The sequence below is a fragment of the Euphorbia lathyris genome, chromosome 4 (genome assembly GCF_963576675.1).
Source record: "Euphorbia lathyris chromosome 4, ddEupLath1.1, whole genome shotgun sequence".
NCBI classification, from domain to species: Eukaryota; Viridiplantae; Streptophyta; class Magnoliopsida; order Malpighiales; family Euphorbiaceae; genus Euphorbia; species Euphorbia lathyris.
This window is the reverse complement of record NC_088913.1, coordinates 51,324,543-51,340,321: the sequence shown is the minus strand read 5'-3', so window position 1 is coordinate 51,340,321 and position 15,779 is coordinate 51,324,543. Positions and strand designations below refer to the sequence as shown.

At 35.3% G+C, this 15,779-nt stretch overlaps 1 non-coding gene and 1 pseudogene across 1 annotated transcript; one reads left to right on the top strand and one right to left on the bottom strand.

The window, feature by feature from the left end:
- Positions 1-6,201: 6,201 nt before the first annotated feature.
- LOC136228200 (small nucleolar RNA R71) lies at positions 6,202-6,308 on the top strand. The gene has a single exon (XR_010688533.1). It is a non-coding gene; the product is annotated as a small nucleolar RNA R71 (small nucleolar RNA).
- Positions 6,309-11,921: 5,613 nt separating this feature from the next.
- Positions 11,922-15,528, bottom strand: LOC136226844 (non-specific lipid transfer protein GPI-anchored 14-like; annotated as a pseudogene).
- Positions 15,529-15,779: the final 251 nt, after the last annotated feature.

The window sequence follows — 15,779 nt, the reverse complement described above, 5'->3', positions numbered from 1 at the left end:
GTTCCGGTGTAGAAAGAAAATGTGGGCCTGCACGAAAGACACGTTTCACGAGTCTTTCAAACTCTAAAAACTCATAGTTTATCGTTGGGAAGAATTCATCATCACTCCAAGGAACATCAATGGTACCCTTGGTACCGAGAATTATTCCACAGATTATATTTCCGAACCCAATCTTTTTATCCTTGGGTCGAGAAGCGGCGACAAGACCCTCCATCAGAATTTTTGAAGAATCAACTGTATTTCTTTGGAATATATCTCCAAGAAAATATAAATCGGTGTCACGGAACACACTACTAAATGTGCGACCGAACAAACTGTGACACAAGAATTTGTGTAAATACAGCATGGAGTTGGAGTGAAAGGAATGATTGTAGGCGAGTCTTAGATTGAAACGCCAAAAACCAGTAAGCATTCTCCAAATATCAGTGGATGTCATGTCTTTGCCAGGATGACGTTTGATTGTATCCCTCGGGGGAAAACCAAACCAGGCCTGCAACTCTGGATAGCCAAAAGTAAAGATTTCGCCATCTCGACGAAAACTAAGACGGACCCGTCATTTGTTAACAAAACGAACGGTACAGAAAAATTCCAGAATCCAATCGCCAATGATTGGAAATCGCATGTTGGCGAATTTTGTCCACCCTAAGCGTTCCAAATATCGACTCATGTCAGCGCTTATACTAAGTTGATCATTCAAGAAGTCATCCATATATAACATTCCAACAAAGAATGTATAACGAAGCCTCCAGTAGCGCCTTCCTTCATCATGATTGAAGATAGGGAATGGCGCCCCGTATCGTTTGGATAAGTCTGGACGTTTGTTGCTTGAAGCAGCATTTTTCTTTGAGGTTTTGTGTTTAGTAGGCATGGTAAAGAACTAAAGAAACAAGGTGTCTGTAACTTGGGGAAAAATGGGTTTTGAAGAAAATCAGAAATTTGATCTGACAAAGATGAAAAGAATGTAACAGAACCATGATCCTCTAGGACTTATTTATAGGATTTTAGGATGAAAGGAGGTGTTGTTTTGATGCGAAAAGGCATAAAATTATACCTTTCTGAATTGAAGAAACTTAAGTTTTCGTTTATGAAAGGGTTTGTCTACAGATTGAAGATGATTCAGGTCTGATGGTGCAAAAATAGCGCGTGTCGCGACCGAGAATTCTAAATTCTCGGTCGCGACACGCTGATTTCCTTGCGGAAATCAGGCGTCGAAACCTATTTTTTCGATTCTCGGCCGAGAATTAAATATTCTCGATAAGTTCAGAAAAAACCTTACCTATTTGGACAATTTGGAAAAGGAGAATTCTCGACCGAGAATTCCAAATTCTCGGCAGAGAATTGCCTAAATCTTCAAATTCGAACTAATTACCTAAAATCAAATTTAAAATCATGAAATAAACATATTTTATGCATCTAAATCATAATATAAAGTCATCTAATCATAAAAATGGCATGGGTAAAACAAAAAATTTAATAATGAATTAAGAATGAAAAATTGAAATGAACAAAAATTTAAAAGAAAATAAAACAAAATAAGCTGTGTTAGAAAAGCTAAACGAATTATACTTCAGATAATCTTGTTACGAACTTAATTCCTATATGCGAAACATTTTCGTAATAAATTTTACATCGATTACCATTAACTTTGAAACGAACTCCGTTAGGTCCTTCAAGTTCTAAAGAACCATAATCGAATGTTTTGACGACTAAATATGGTCCTATCCATCTGGACTTACGTTTTCCTGGAAATAAACGAAGTCGTGAATTAAATAACAGCACCTTATCCCTAATATTAAAGTGTTTGACTTTAATCTTGGCATCGTGCCATTTTTTCACTTTTTCTTTATATATCTTCGTATTTTCGTAAGATAGATGACGTAACTCATCTAACTCATTTAAATTGAGCAAACGTTTTTTACCTGCTTGGTGTAAATTAAAGTTAAGTTCCCTAATAGCCCAATAGGCTTTATGCTCTAATTCGACTGGTAAATGACATGCTTTCCCATACACTAATCGGTAAGGAGTCATTCCTATTGGAGTTTTAAATGCAGTACGGTATGCCCATAACGTATTATTGAGTTTACAAGACCAATCTTTTCTTGAAGATGAAACTGTTTTCTCTAGAATCCATTTGAGTTCTCTATTTGATATCTCTGCCTGACCATTTGACTGAGGATGGTATGGCGTTGACACGCGGTGGCGTACTCCATATTTTTTCATAAGTATATCAAAACTTCGGTTTATAAAATGGGTATCGCCATCACTAACGATGACTCTAGGACAACCAAATCTACAAAATATATCGTCAAGAAAACCAACAACTACTTTAGAATCGTTTGTCGGGGTTGCAATTGCTTCAACCCACTTTGAAACATAATCTACGGCGACTAATATGTAAGTTTTACCATTAGAAGGAGGAAAAGGTCCCATGAAATCTATTCCCCACATGTCGAAGACTTCAACTTCTAACATGGTTGTGAGGGGCATCTCATCTTTCCTTCCTAAATTTCCTGTTCTTTGGCACTTATCACAACGAGTAATAAATGAACGGACGTCTTTAAACATCGTAGGCCAAAAGAAACCACATTCAAATATTCTAGCTACCGTCTTACTAACTCCATTATGTCCTCCATAAGAGCTAGAGTGGCATTCAGACATTATGGATTCATATTCATTTTCACTAACGCATCTCCTAATTATCCCGTCACCACAAGTTCTGAACAAGAAAGGATCTTCCCAAAAATACTGTTTAATGTCAAAGAATAATTTCTTCTTTTGCTGGAAAGTTAGCCCTTCCGGAACAATATTGGCTGCAAGATAGTTTGCAAAATCCGCGTACCATGGTGACATGACACTTTTTATTTGATAGAGATATTCATCGGGGAAATCATCTCGTATACCATTAGTTTCACCTATAGGACCGTTTTCATCTTCGAGCCTTGATAGATGATCGGCGACAAGGTTTTCGACTCCCTTTTTGTCTTTAATTTCTATATCAAATTCTTGTAACAATAAAATCCATCTAATTAGACGTGGTTTTGCATCTTTTTTAGCAAATAAATACCTTAAAGCTGCATGATCAGTATAAATAATAACTTTTGAACCTAACAAGTATGACCTAAATTTATCGCATGCAAAGACTACAGCTAACATTTCCTTCTCAGTTGTGGTGTAATTTAATTGTGCACCAGACAGTGTGTGACTTGCATAATAAATGACATGAAGTTTCTTATCATTCCTTTGACCTAAAACACATCCAACAGCTAAGTCACTTGCATCACACATAATTTCAAAAGGTAAATCCCAATCGGGTTTAGCAATAATAGGTGCGCTGACTAGAGCTGTTTTCAACGTTTCGAAAGCTTTAACGCAATCTTCATTAAAATCAAAGGTTGAATCTTTCATGAGTAAATTAGTAAGTGGTTTGGAAATTACAGAGAAATTCTTAATAAATCTTCTGTAAAAACCTGCATGTCCTAAAAACGACCTTACTCCCTTTATAGTAGTTGGAGGGGGTAATTTTTCTATTACTGAAGTTTTTGCTCTATCCACTTCTAATCCCTTTTCAGATATTTTGTGACCTAAAACAATTCCCTCATCAACCATGAAATGACATTTTTCCCAGTTTAATACTAAATTTGTTTCTTCACACCTAGACAAAACTTTATCCAAGTTTTGTAGGCATGAATCGAAAGAATCTCCATAAACGGAAAAATCATCCATAAAACTTCCATGATATCTTCAATGAAATCGTTAAAAATTGCAGTCATACAACGTTGAAATGTTGCAGGTGCGTTACATAGACCAAAGGGCATCCTTCTATATGCAAATGTTCCGTAAGGACATGTGAAGGTTGTTTTATCTTGGTCATCCGGGTAAATATATATTTGAAAGAATCCGGAGTAACCGTCTAGAAAACAATAGAAAGCATGACCAGCTATCCTTTCGATCATTTGATCAATGAAAGGTAGGGGAAAATGGTCCTTCCTAGTTGCTTTATTAAGGTTCCTATAATCTATACAAACCCTCCAACCGGTGGTGGTTCGTGTAGGTATTAATTCACCTTCGCCATTCCTTACAACAGTTATGCCTCCCTTTTTAGGTACACAATGGATTGGACTAACCCATTCACTATCCGAAATAGGATAAATGATTCCATTGTCAAGAAGTTTAGTAATCTCATTTTTTACTACTTCTTTCATATTCGGATTGAGACGTCTTTGTCTATCCGCTTTAGGCGGCTAATCTTTTTCTAAGTGAATTTTGTGCATTACAATACTAGGATTAATTCCTTTTAAGTCTGAAATTTGCCATCCCATACTTCCTATCCTATTTCTAACAACTTCTTTCAATTTCTCTTCTTGAACCTGTGTTAATTTGTTAGAGATAATTATAGGTAGAGAATCGCCTTCGCCTAAGAAAGCGTACCTCAAATGACTTGGTAATTCTTTAAGTTCTAATTTAGGTGGAACTATAATTGAAGGCGGAACTGGTCCATCTTCTCGAATCAAAAGCTCTGGGTCCTTATCTTCTAATTCCTCACTCATTATAGGTTCTATTATTTCTTCTTTTTGAACAATGTCATTAACACATTCTTCAACTAGATCAAGTTTCATACAAGCGAAATCTTCCATAGGATATTTCATCGCTTGGTTCATATCAAACTCGATCTTATCATCTCCTATTCGTAAAACTACTTTCCCTTCCGACACATCAACTAGAGCATGTCCCGTGTTCATGAACGGTCTACCAAAGATTAGCGGACAATTAACGTCATATGCAAAATCTAATATCACGAAATCGGTAGGAAAAATAAATTTGTCAACTTTAACTAAAACATCCTCAATAATACCATACGGTCTTTTAGTGGTTTGATCCGCTAATTGCAAAACCATATTGGTACATTTGATATCTTCTTCTAAGCCTAACTTATTAAAAATTGATAATGGCATCAAGTTTATGCTTGCTCCTAAATCACAAAGATAACTTGGGAATTCAATATCTCCCAATTTACACGGAATGGTAAAACATCCGGGATCTTTGAGTTTGGTGGGCAAATTACTTGACACAATTGAACTGTAATCTTCGGTTAGTGAAATGGATGAAATTCCTTCCTAACTGATTTTCTTTGAAATTAAATCTTTTAGGAATTTAACATAATTTGGAATTTGCGTAATTGCATCCATAAACGTCAAATTAATATGCAAATTTGTAAGTTTGTCTAAAAATGTTAAAAGTTGTTTGTCATAGTCCTTATTGCGGACTTTGTGTGGAAAATGTGGTTTGGGTACAAAAGTTTTTGTACTCTGGTCAATTGGTGCATCTTTTTGGTTTAATGTATCTTCTTTGGGCTTTGGTAAATCAGTTCCTGGTAAAGTTGAATTTCCGGGCATTTCTGAACCTAAGTAATTTTTCCCTGAACGAAGAGTGATTGCCTTAACATGCTCTTTCGGATTTTCTTCCGTATGGCTGGGAAGACTTCCCTCTTTGCGGGATGGAATTGATTTAGCGAGTTGTCCAATTTGAACCTCCAAATTATGGATGCTAGATGATTGGTTTTTAATAAGCTGATCGAATTTATTCTCGATCCGTTTAAAACCATCGTCGTGATTACTTATTTTTCCGCTCATAGCATCAATAAATTTATCGATTTTAGAAGATAAAGTGCTAATCGTATCTCTTGATTGATTTTGATAATTAGTGGTACGATTTTGATTAGCATTAGCATTATTATTGTTATCTCTCCAGTTAAAGTTAGGATGATTTCTCCATCCAGGATTATATGTATTGGAATAAGGGCTATTAGTTTGGTTTTGCCCTTGGACAAAATTTACCTGTTCAATTTCGCTCATACCTTCATAATCCACATCCGTTTGGATTGGCTGCCCATTAGGATCACACGGTGCCATAAACCTATCAATTTTGTGCGATAAGGCAGAAAATTGGGCTTGCAACATCGCAACTGGATCAAGATTCACTATACCTTTAACTGATGACGTAGTTGAGGATGATGGTTTCGCCATTGGTACGTGTCCACGCTCCGCGGGCCACATACTGCTGTTGATTGCCATTTCCTCCAAAAGTTCTCTTGCTTGGGCCGATGTTTTCTTCATGAATAACCCTCCAGACATAGCATCCAATGAACCTCTAGTTGTAGGATTTAGTCCATTATAAAATGTTTGCATTAAAAGTTCAGCGGGCAATTGGTGGTGTGGGCATAAACGTTGAAGTTCTTTAAAACGTTCCCAAGCCTCATAAAGAGTTTCATTATCATTTTGAGAAAAAGATGTTAATTTTTTAATGACTCTTGCGGTTTTTGCTAAAAGAATTTTTTTTGATAAAAATGCTTGGGCTAATTGCTCCCAAGTCTCAAATGTTGCGACTGGCATAGAAGTCAACCACTCCTTGGCTCGATCCTTCAAAGTAAAAGGAAAAAGGTGAAGTTTGATTGCTTCCGCAGTCACATCTGTTATTTTAAAAGTGTCACAAATTTCTAAGAAATTTGTCAAATGGGTGTTAGGATTTTCGTTAGGTAACCCGTAAAATGTTACGTTATTTTGTAACATATTAAGCAATGCTGGCTTAATCTCAAATTGATTTGCATTAATTTGGGGTCTAACTATACTGTTTGTTACACCGGCCACTCCTGGCCTAGCGTAATCCATAAGCGTAGCCATAACTTCTGGCTCAGTAATTCTAGTTTTTATTGGAGTCTTGTTTTTGTTTTTGTTTTTCTTGTTCTTTTTAAGAGTCTTTTCAATTTCTGGGTCTAGCGGTTTTGGTGGAATGCCTGAACTTCAAGAACTGCGCATGAACTTGAAATTTCGCACGAACCGAAACTACCTTCAAAACAGAATTTGAAAAAAATAAATATGTTAGTAATTTGAAATCAATAAAATATAAAAGTTTGAATAAGTATAAATAAACCTAGATTCGAAATAAAATACGAAAAATCTAAATTTTTGTCAAAAAATTTGGCGTTCCCCGGCAACAGCGCCAAAAACTTGTTGAGCGATTTCCGCAAGTGCACGGTATACGCTTGTAGTAATAAAAGATATCGATCCCATAGGGAACGTTTTTTAACAAAAACTTATTTTGAATTGGTTAAATATACTTTTTAAAATTTATAATATGGAAAATCGTTAAATCGGATTTGGTTTTGAAATTGCTAGAATGAGAATTAGATTAGAGTATAAAGATGTTAGAAAATACTTCTGATTTAGGAATGAATTTACAAAACAGGATTGTTTAGTTCTTTAGAAAAGTAAACAAATGTATTCGTTTGCATTAAGCAAAGAAAACAACTTTAAACTTTGTATAAATTATAATGATGAAATAAATGACGGAACCTCTAATTTTTAGGCTTTGAACTGTAGTCAATCCTCCTACGGTCGTGTTAGATCGCTACCTTAACCAAATTAAAACTCTTTCGAGATAATAATTTGTCTAAGTGTTCAACAAAGTTTCCTTGTAAAGATTTTGAATTAAACTACGTTTTAATGAAAACACCGGCAATCCACTTCGGATCCTTTACCAAAGTGCTGCATGAAAATCTATCGAATAGAACAGACTTTATTAGATGGAATATAAATTGATACAAGTTTACCGAGAACAAGGAGCATGAAAACATTCGACGGCGTGCAAGTGAACGGGTTGTCGATCCTTTCCTTGGGTTTCGTTAGAGTTTGTCAGACTCAGGGGCGGATCCTTTACTCAATCTTCTCGTTGAATCTTCGGAATAGAGACTGGCATATCTACTACCAAAATGTAAACTAATATGAACAAATCTAAACGCTACTGTGTTTGTTATTATTGAATAAACAATGTGTGTACATCATATTGCTTTTTACAGAAATGAAATTTAAATTCTGAATCACTTGACTCGGAATTTCTGCATAAATTCTATACTAATCTCCTTCTTCTATATATCTCCAACTCTTCATCAACTCTTTATTTATAGATGTTGAAGAGTCGTGGTTGAAGTGTCGTGTCCGTTGTGAAGGGTCGTATCCGTTGTGAAAGGACGTCTTTATCCACCCGAACGAACGCGTTTCTTTGAATTAAACATGTGTTCATTGTACTTGGAGGAATTTCTGCACTTACCGAGAATGGCAATTCTCGGTCGAGAATGGGGGATCATTTATTTGGTCTTCGAACGAAGGGAAAGAGCTGCAGAAAAACGCGTGTCGCGACCGAGAATTTGAGATTCTCGGTCGCGGCTTTTGTAAATTCTCTACCGAGAATCTTGTTTCCTCAACCGAGAGTGTGACATTTTCTTCTGTTTCTGACTTCGTCTTTGTCCTCGTTTAGGTGTAATTGATCTTCGTTGTTTTTACCTCCTTTTGTAATGTTTTTATTCTATTTTTAAGCTCTTTTCGTTCCTATTTGGAGTTTACCAAATATTTACGTACCTTGCAAGAAAGAAACATATTCGAACGTAAAAGTATTCTAAACAGGTATAAATAGCACAAATTCGTAGCAATATTGATGTAATTATTGATGATATTTTAGGTATATTTTGGGCTTAACACCGTACGTCGAAGCGGGGGAATTAACATGTACGACCTTAAGCGGCTCTCCATCTCTAGGCCAAACTCTCTTCCTATGGATCCTGCACATATTTCAAGAAACGAGTCAGGTGACATATTTCCTTTACCATGCACCGTAGGAGCTTCAGAATCAACGCGGCTAGCGTTCGTTAAAGGATTGGTTGATGGAGTTACCAATGGTGTTTCAATCCCTGTTGTGGGATCTGACCCTCCACTCGTCATGTCTTACAATGTGAACGAAACCCTTATTTGGTTAGGGTTCCACAATCATCGCACCAATTGATGACTAGTAGAGAATTTCCGATTAGCTTCTGTCCCTGTGGGGGCGTCGTTGGGTTCGACGGGGGAAGCTCCGATGCCAAAGTCAGTATAGAGTATGGTGGAATAAACTGAATTGACAAAGTAGAGTTTCTAGGATTGTGAGAATGTGTACCTTGATAGCTTGAGATGCAAGCTATATATAGTCATGAAGTCGTAACCCTTAGTAACTAGAAAGTCTCCATTAATGCTTCATTAATGGCGGTTACTGGTTTCCTTTAAGTATGTCCGTTAGCTCATTAATAGCTCATTAATTGCCTTTATTGAGGAATCAGTTCAACTGTTCAGCTGGCGGATCGAAGGGTGATGGCGGATCTAACGTAGGTTTGACTACGGATTTCATGTGGCGGAGTCTTGGTGATCCGCCCATCGGATGTCTTTGCTTGATACGCCATGGCCTTCTTTGACCGGTTCAATACGCGGTCGTTTGAGTAAATATCTCCCTTGATCCCTTGGATAACAGTATCATATACCAATCAAGTTGAATTTTGTAATTAAATACAAATTTAATAAGCTAATTAACCACTACAATCTTAATTCGTAGAAAACATAGAGTCAAAACCATCAAATGGTGGTTGGAGAGAGCCGTTGGTGGTAGTTAGGTGATAAACAAAAATCCTTTGAAAACAATAGTGGAAACATAATTTGGTCCGCAAGAAAAAAGTGATAATTGTGACTGAGGTATCAAAGTATAGTTGTGTTTGGTGCAAGTTGAGCTTGAGGAATACTAGCCATATGAACAACCGACACTTGAGCTTTCTTTAGGTGTATGTATGCCTTATTCTTAATCTACCACTTAATTAATTACTAAGTAAACTCCACATAATAATGTTGTGGTCTGATTTGTGCAGGATTCCGAGATAAAGAAAGTAGATGGAGGAGAGTAAACACAGGTACGATATTAGTAAGTCGAAAAGAACAAGAAAGGCATCGAATTTGTCAGGAGATGGAGATGGAGAGAAGCAGGAGGAGAGTAGAGGAAGAAGCTCTCTTGGGCAGCATTTCTCAGAAGAAAGAATGGTGAGAAAGCAGAAACAGGTGAAGCTTAAAGGAATGATGGTTCACTGTGTCAAAGTATTCAGCCATTTCATAAACCTCAAACATGACTCCAGATCCCGGAACAACTCCATCCACAGCTTGCAACTATTGCGTTTTCCTTCCGGTGGTTGAGCTTTTGATTTCAAGGTAACCGAAGATAATCAATAATCCTTTTATTTTGATTATGCTTCTCTACTAAATAATCCTATTTCCCATAATCATTTTAAATTAGAAGCGTTTTCTTTCCTTCGTATACAGAGTCTTCCCGAATTGGGTCGGCTAAGTTTCCATAAGCTCTTTTTGGCTCACATTCTGCGATGATGTGAAAGAAATTGTCTTGGATTTCCTATTAAATTATTAATCTACACCGATGTGGACTTATGTATCTTCATTCCATATTAATCTAAAAGAAAAACTATCCTTTGTTTCTTTATTAAAAGTTTGGGTTATTCTGATAATGAGAAACAATTGTAATATATGAATACATCAAAAAGAGTGAAGAAATGAGTGTGTGAAATCATGAAGAGGAGACAACTGTGGAGAGAGAGAGAGAGAATAAGATGTAATTTGGGATACAGAGAACATAATAAATTTTAATATAAAACAAGAAAGAAAAAGACAATAGCACCCTTATCACTTTTTTTTTTAAGTGAATTACTATACTCAACCTTAAATTCCCACCCCAACCCCGTGAAAAGATCGAAATACCCTTCAAACAATTTTTAGAATTTTCAAATCCTCTCAAACAACCTAAACTCTCTTTAATCTAATCTGGACTAATTTATCAATAAAAACATGGATCGGTAAAGGAAAGGGACCTATGATACGTATTTCTGTTTGATTTTGATGTTTTTTGGACGTTTTTTTCATCGGATTTTCCTGTTATTTAAAATCGGGACATGGGGCGTGTGGAGATCACGCCGTCACCTCTAGTGCGGCGTATGAACATGACGCCGCACCACAGGTGAAGGCGTGATAGCCTCACGCCTCACCACAGGTGACGGTGTGATATTCATATGCCGTCACCTGTGGTGCGGCGTGATGTTCATACGCCGCACCAGAGGTGACGGCGTGATGCCCGTGTGGCGTATGGGCAATTTTTTTTTTAATTTAGTTGAATTTAATTAAATTTTTGTTATTTTTAATTTGTTTAATTTAGTTTAACTAAATTTTTATATTGTAAATTTAATTTGTTTAAGTTTAGTTGTTGTAAATTTTATTTTGTTTAACTAAATTTTTATTTTGCTAATTTATTTTGTTATTTTTAGTTAATATTTATTCATGAACTTATATTATTGTTACGGAATTTAATTAAAATTGTATGTTATTTACAGGTTTTAATTACGTAACAGGTATTTACGGGTTTAATTGAATAGCGGACTAATTTTTTTTTGCCCTCCCGACACGCGGGCGTGTGGCTATTACACCCCACCGTGAGGTCGGGCGTGTGGCTATCACGCCTCACCGTGTGGTCGGGCATGATAGCCACACGCCCGTGTGTCGGGAAGGCAAAAAAAAAAAAGGTTTTTTCCACCCAAAACCAATGAAATGGCATTTTCGTCCTTTCACGGGGCTAGGGGTGAGAATTTGTGGCTAAGTATAACAACACTTTTTTTTTATCAACATTGCCACATCATCACATTTTCATGGTGCTAAGCTTTTTAACTTTGTTTACTAATTGAATCAACCACTCGATGCTTGTTTGTCAATTTTTAAACCACATGAATTATCTTTATAAATTGGATTTATTTTTATATTTGTCCATTTTGTTTATTATATTATTCAATTTTAATATTGAAATGACAAATTCCCGATAGTGTGGAAAATCATGCAAGAATAATTGAAAGGATAAGTTTTGAAGTTTTAAGTTTACCAAATTGGTTTGGATTCAAATTGACAATATGATAATTAATTAGCTATATTTTGAGTGAATTAAAGATGATGCATGTAGGTATGGCAAAGCTTGGGCATGGATGGATGGATGTCTCCTCATAGTTGCAAATACAATACAGCAAAAGAGTAAAATGATTTATTGAGTCTATCATTGAATTGTCTAAATTGATACACATTGAAAGCAGAGCATGCTACATTTAGAACTGAACTACAATTGTGAAAAATAAGAAACCCAAACAAACAATCTCCGCTATTCCAAACCATGCCTTTCCACTATTACTGCTGCTACTCCCACTACTACTTATGTTTTGACCACTTCCTCCACTTGCACTTGCTGGCTTCCCTTCATCTGATTTGATTTCCACAAACATATGTAATGTAATAATGACTCTTTAAAATAAATTTCCAATATATTAATAATAAATACTGACAATCTAGAAAGAAATTACCAGCAGGGGTGGTACCACTCTTATAGAAAACTTTAGCATCTGTTGAATTAGGAGCCAACTGTAGAAGTTCTGTACAAACAAAATTTCAAATTTTAAACTAACAAATCAAGTACTTTCACCTAATATATATACATACATACCAGGGCATTGAGTAACATTGGCAGGAGCATGGCAAACAGAAGGGAGGTTTAAAGCAAGAGTAGCATTAATTTTAAGACCCAATTGAGGATCATTTTTATCCACCACAATTACACACAGACACTTCTTGTCCTTCTTAAGGACTTGCTTCAGACCGTTACAACAATCTGGTGTTGGCCTCCTACATATGGAAGACATGTTGCCAATCCAACAACCTGCTCTGCACATTCCTTTCTGTCTTTCTCTGAAACTCCAGTTGCACCTGCTACTTCTACTACTACTACTACAACTACAACTACAACCATTCTGTAATCAAAACCCATTTCTTCACACTAACTTTAATCTCTTTCTTTCTGGATTTAAAGGACCAATTCTTAATGATTGCTTCCACTATATATCCACCAAATGCTACATTCTTTTTCAACTTCTTAAATGGTGGACCCTATCTTTTTCTACCACCGCTCAAACCCACAATTCATGGATGATGTATTGGTGATGAATGCTCTGCATCCTCGTTTGGTATAATTTGACTCAGCTTCATTCTACGTTTTTACTGCTCAAATAAGATAAGATAAGATAAAAAAAAAAAAATATATATATATATATATATATATAGTATGTAACACTTAGTTGATATCAGTCACGAATTGAGGATTTGAGGGAGAAGGGGACAAATTCTATGTAAAAAAATTTTAGATAAAAAATGTAAAATTGTTCAATTTTTTGTGATAAAAAATGCAAAATCGTTCAATTGTCATACATTATTTTCATGATTTTTTTTGATAAAAAAGGTAAATTATAATGTTTCCGACTCGTAATCATCCATTTCCCGGATTCTCGGGTTGTTACGCATCAAATATCCCTAACGTTTTGGGTCAGGTGCAATTTTACCCCCTAATGTTTGTAGCCAAGAGCAATTTTATCTCTAACGTTGATAAATTGGATCAATTTCAGACACTATTATAAAATACAATCATTTTTTTCTTCATTTTGCACCAATTTTACCCCTAATGTTGATAAATTGGATCAATTTCAGACACTATTATGCATGACCGAGAAGACAGTTTGATGAATTATTTCTCAAATTGATCCAATTTATCAACGTTAGGGGTAAAATTGCTCTTGGCTTCCAACATTAGGGATAAAATTGTACCATTTTAGACGTTAGGAATAAAATTGCTCCTGACCCAAAATATTAGAGGTATTTTTGCACTTTAACCCTTATTTTTGGACAGAATTTTTTTTTTAATGGGATGAAGAGGGGGGGGGGGGGGGGGGGAATGCCCCCTTTGACCCCCTGGTTGAGATGAGAGAATGAATTAAGTAGTTTTTAGTGTATTATGTGCCTTCTATTTATAGAAAAATCATATTATGTGCTTTAAATGAGGGTAGAGGTTCACATGGCAGCCAATCAATGGTGAGAGCCGGCTGTTAACAAGAAACTATTTTAATGGTACCATATGTGATTCCGCGAATCACAGTGCCAGATATAGGTAGGAATATGCGTGTAACCCCCATCCCGGGTCACATTGAAAACACACAGAAAACTAAACAATTATCATAATTAAGCACAAATACCAACATAACTACAAAAATGCTCTTCAATTATTGTCGTCTATCAAAATCTTATAACCAAAGAATTAAATAACCAATCAAACAATTTAATCTGTCAATAATGTTTACTTAAATTTAAGCAAATAATCCAATCCAATAATATAATAAATCCTAATAATTGTCTATGAACTTGCTAATGAGAATGAGTCGTTTGTGTTGGCCAGCCTGAATGTAGAGTAAACCTGAAAATCTAGCAAATGGAATAACCTCTGAACCTAGCCTGAAAATTTCAACGTGGCAAGGGGTGAGCTGCCTACTCAATAAACATAATTACCTATATTTATATATATGAATATATACACACACACATATACAATTAATTTCATGCATTTTACATTTAATTAATCCAATAATCAAACAATCAATCAATCAGGAATAAAAATATAAATATATCATCTCGTATATGACTCAATTTACTTCAAACAACAAAATTATAATTTATTATCTTTATTTTTAAGGGCCCAACTAGACCTAAGTGAAATATACTCAGTGGTCTCATGGTTAACAATATCCCAACGTACGTATACGCTATCGCCTCTAGTTTCGGGATAGGTACCCTTCTCATAATGATTTTTTTTTCTTTTTTTTTCAATAATACGGTACTGCTATCGCCCCCAGTTTCAGGACACAGTACAAACTCAATTAGAGTAAAATAACACCATACTCCAGACCATTGAATATACTCACTCAAGCTAGCTATTTATGTTTTCTAACTCAAGCATAATCCAATACAATTTCATACTTAATAATTCACGATCTTTTGAACTCATGTGCATTCTCATTCTATCATGGTATAATTTCACAGCTAATACCTTAATAGGTAAATACATGAGTAACATGATTTTAAAAGGAACCAAACCTTATATCAATAAATTCAACCATACAAAGAATATTGAAAACTCCAAGTCTCAAATCACCATATATATAAATAAAGTATCAATTAAATGATAACCAAATACTCAACATTCATTCAACGCACGTTTAATTATTCAATAACAAAATATCAACAGACACTCATATAAATATATAAATAAATAAATATATATATATATATATAGACATAATTAATTAAGTTTACCTCTCGTTTCCAAATGCTAATTAATTTGTTCGGACCCTAATTTAACCGCCGCTTTGCTCACCGGAGTTTCGCCGGAGCGCGGTGGTCGGCCGCCGGAAGTTTGCTGGAGATGCCGCAATCGCGAACCGAGACTATCACGAGATAGCTAATGATTAGGGGAGTCCAAAAGTATACCCCTTTCATAACTAAAACCGTTTAAAAGGACGAGATCTAACAATTTTCCGGTGAAAAATACCCGCTCCGGTCATCATATTTTTCAGTCAGAAAAATATCAATAGGGATCTTAAAATCTTCCTCACGAAACAAGGAATTCAATGGTATAATTTTCGTTCTCAGAGGTGGCCGGAATTAGAAGTTATAAAGAAAAATAGAATAAAAGGAAATAAGAAAAATAAAAGATGAACAACAGGTATGTTTTGCGTAAAAATCGTTTCTTCCCTCCCCCTGTGTACCGCCACCCATCTAACCTAATTCATAATAATAATAATAATTAACAAACAATTTAATAATAATAAATGATAATAATAACATATTAATAATAAAAATTAATAAGGTATACTTATACTATTACAATATATAATATATATTATAAATTTTATTTTGCAAACTCACTTATAAAACTACGGATGTTACAATGCGTGACCTAAAGATCTCATTTTATTGGTCCACATGGCTGCAACGGTTACAGTTGAGGAGGAGGTA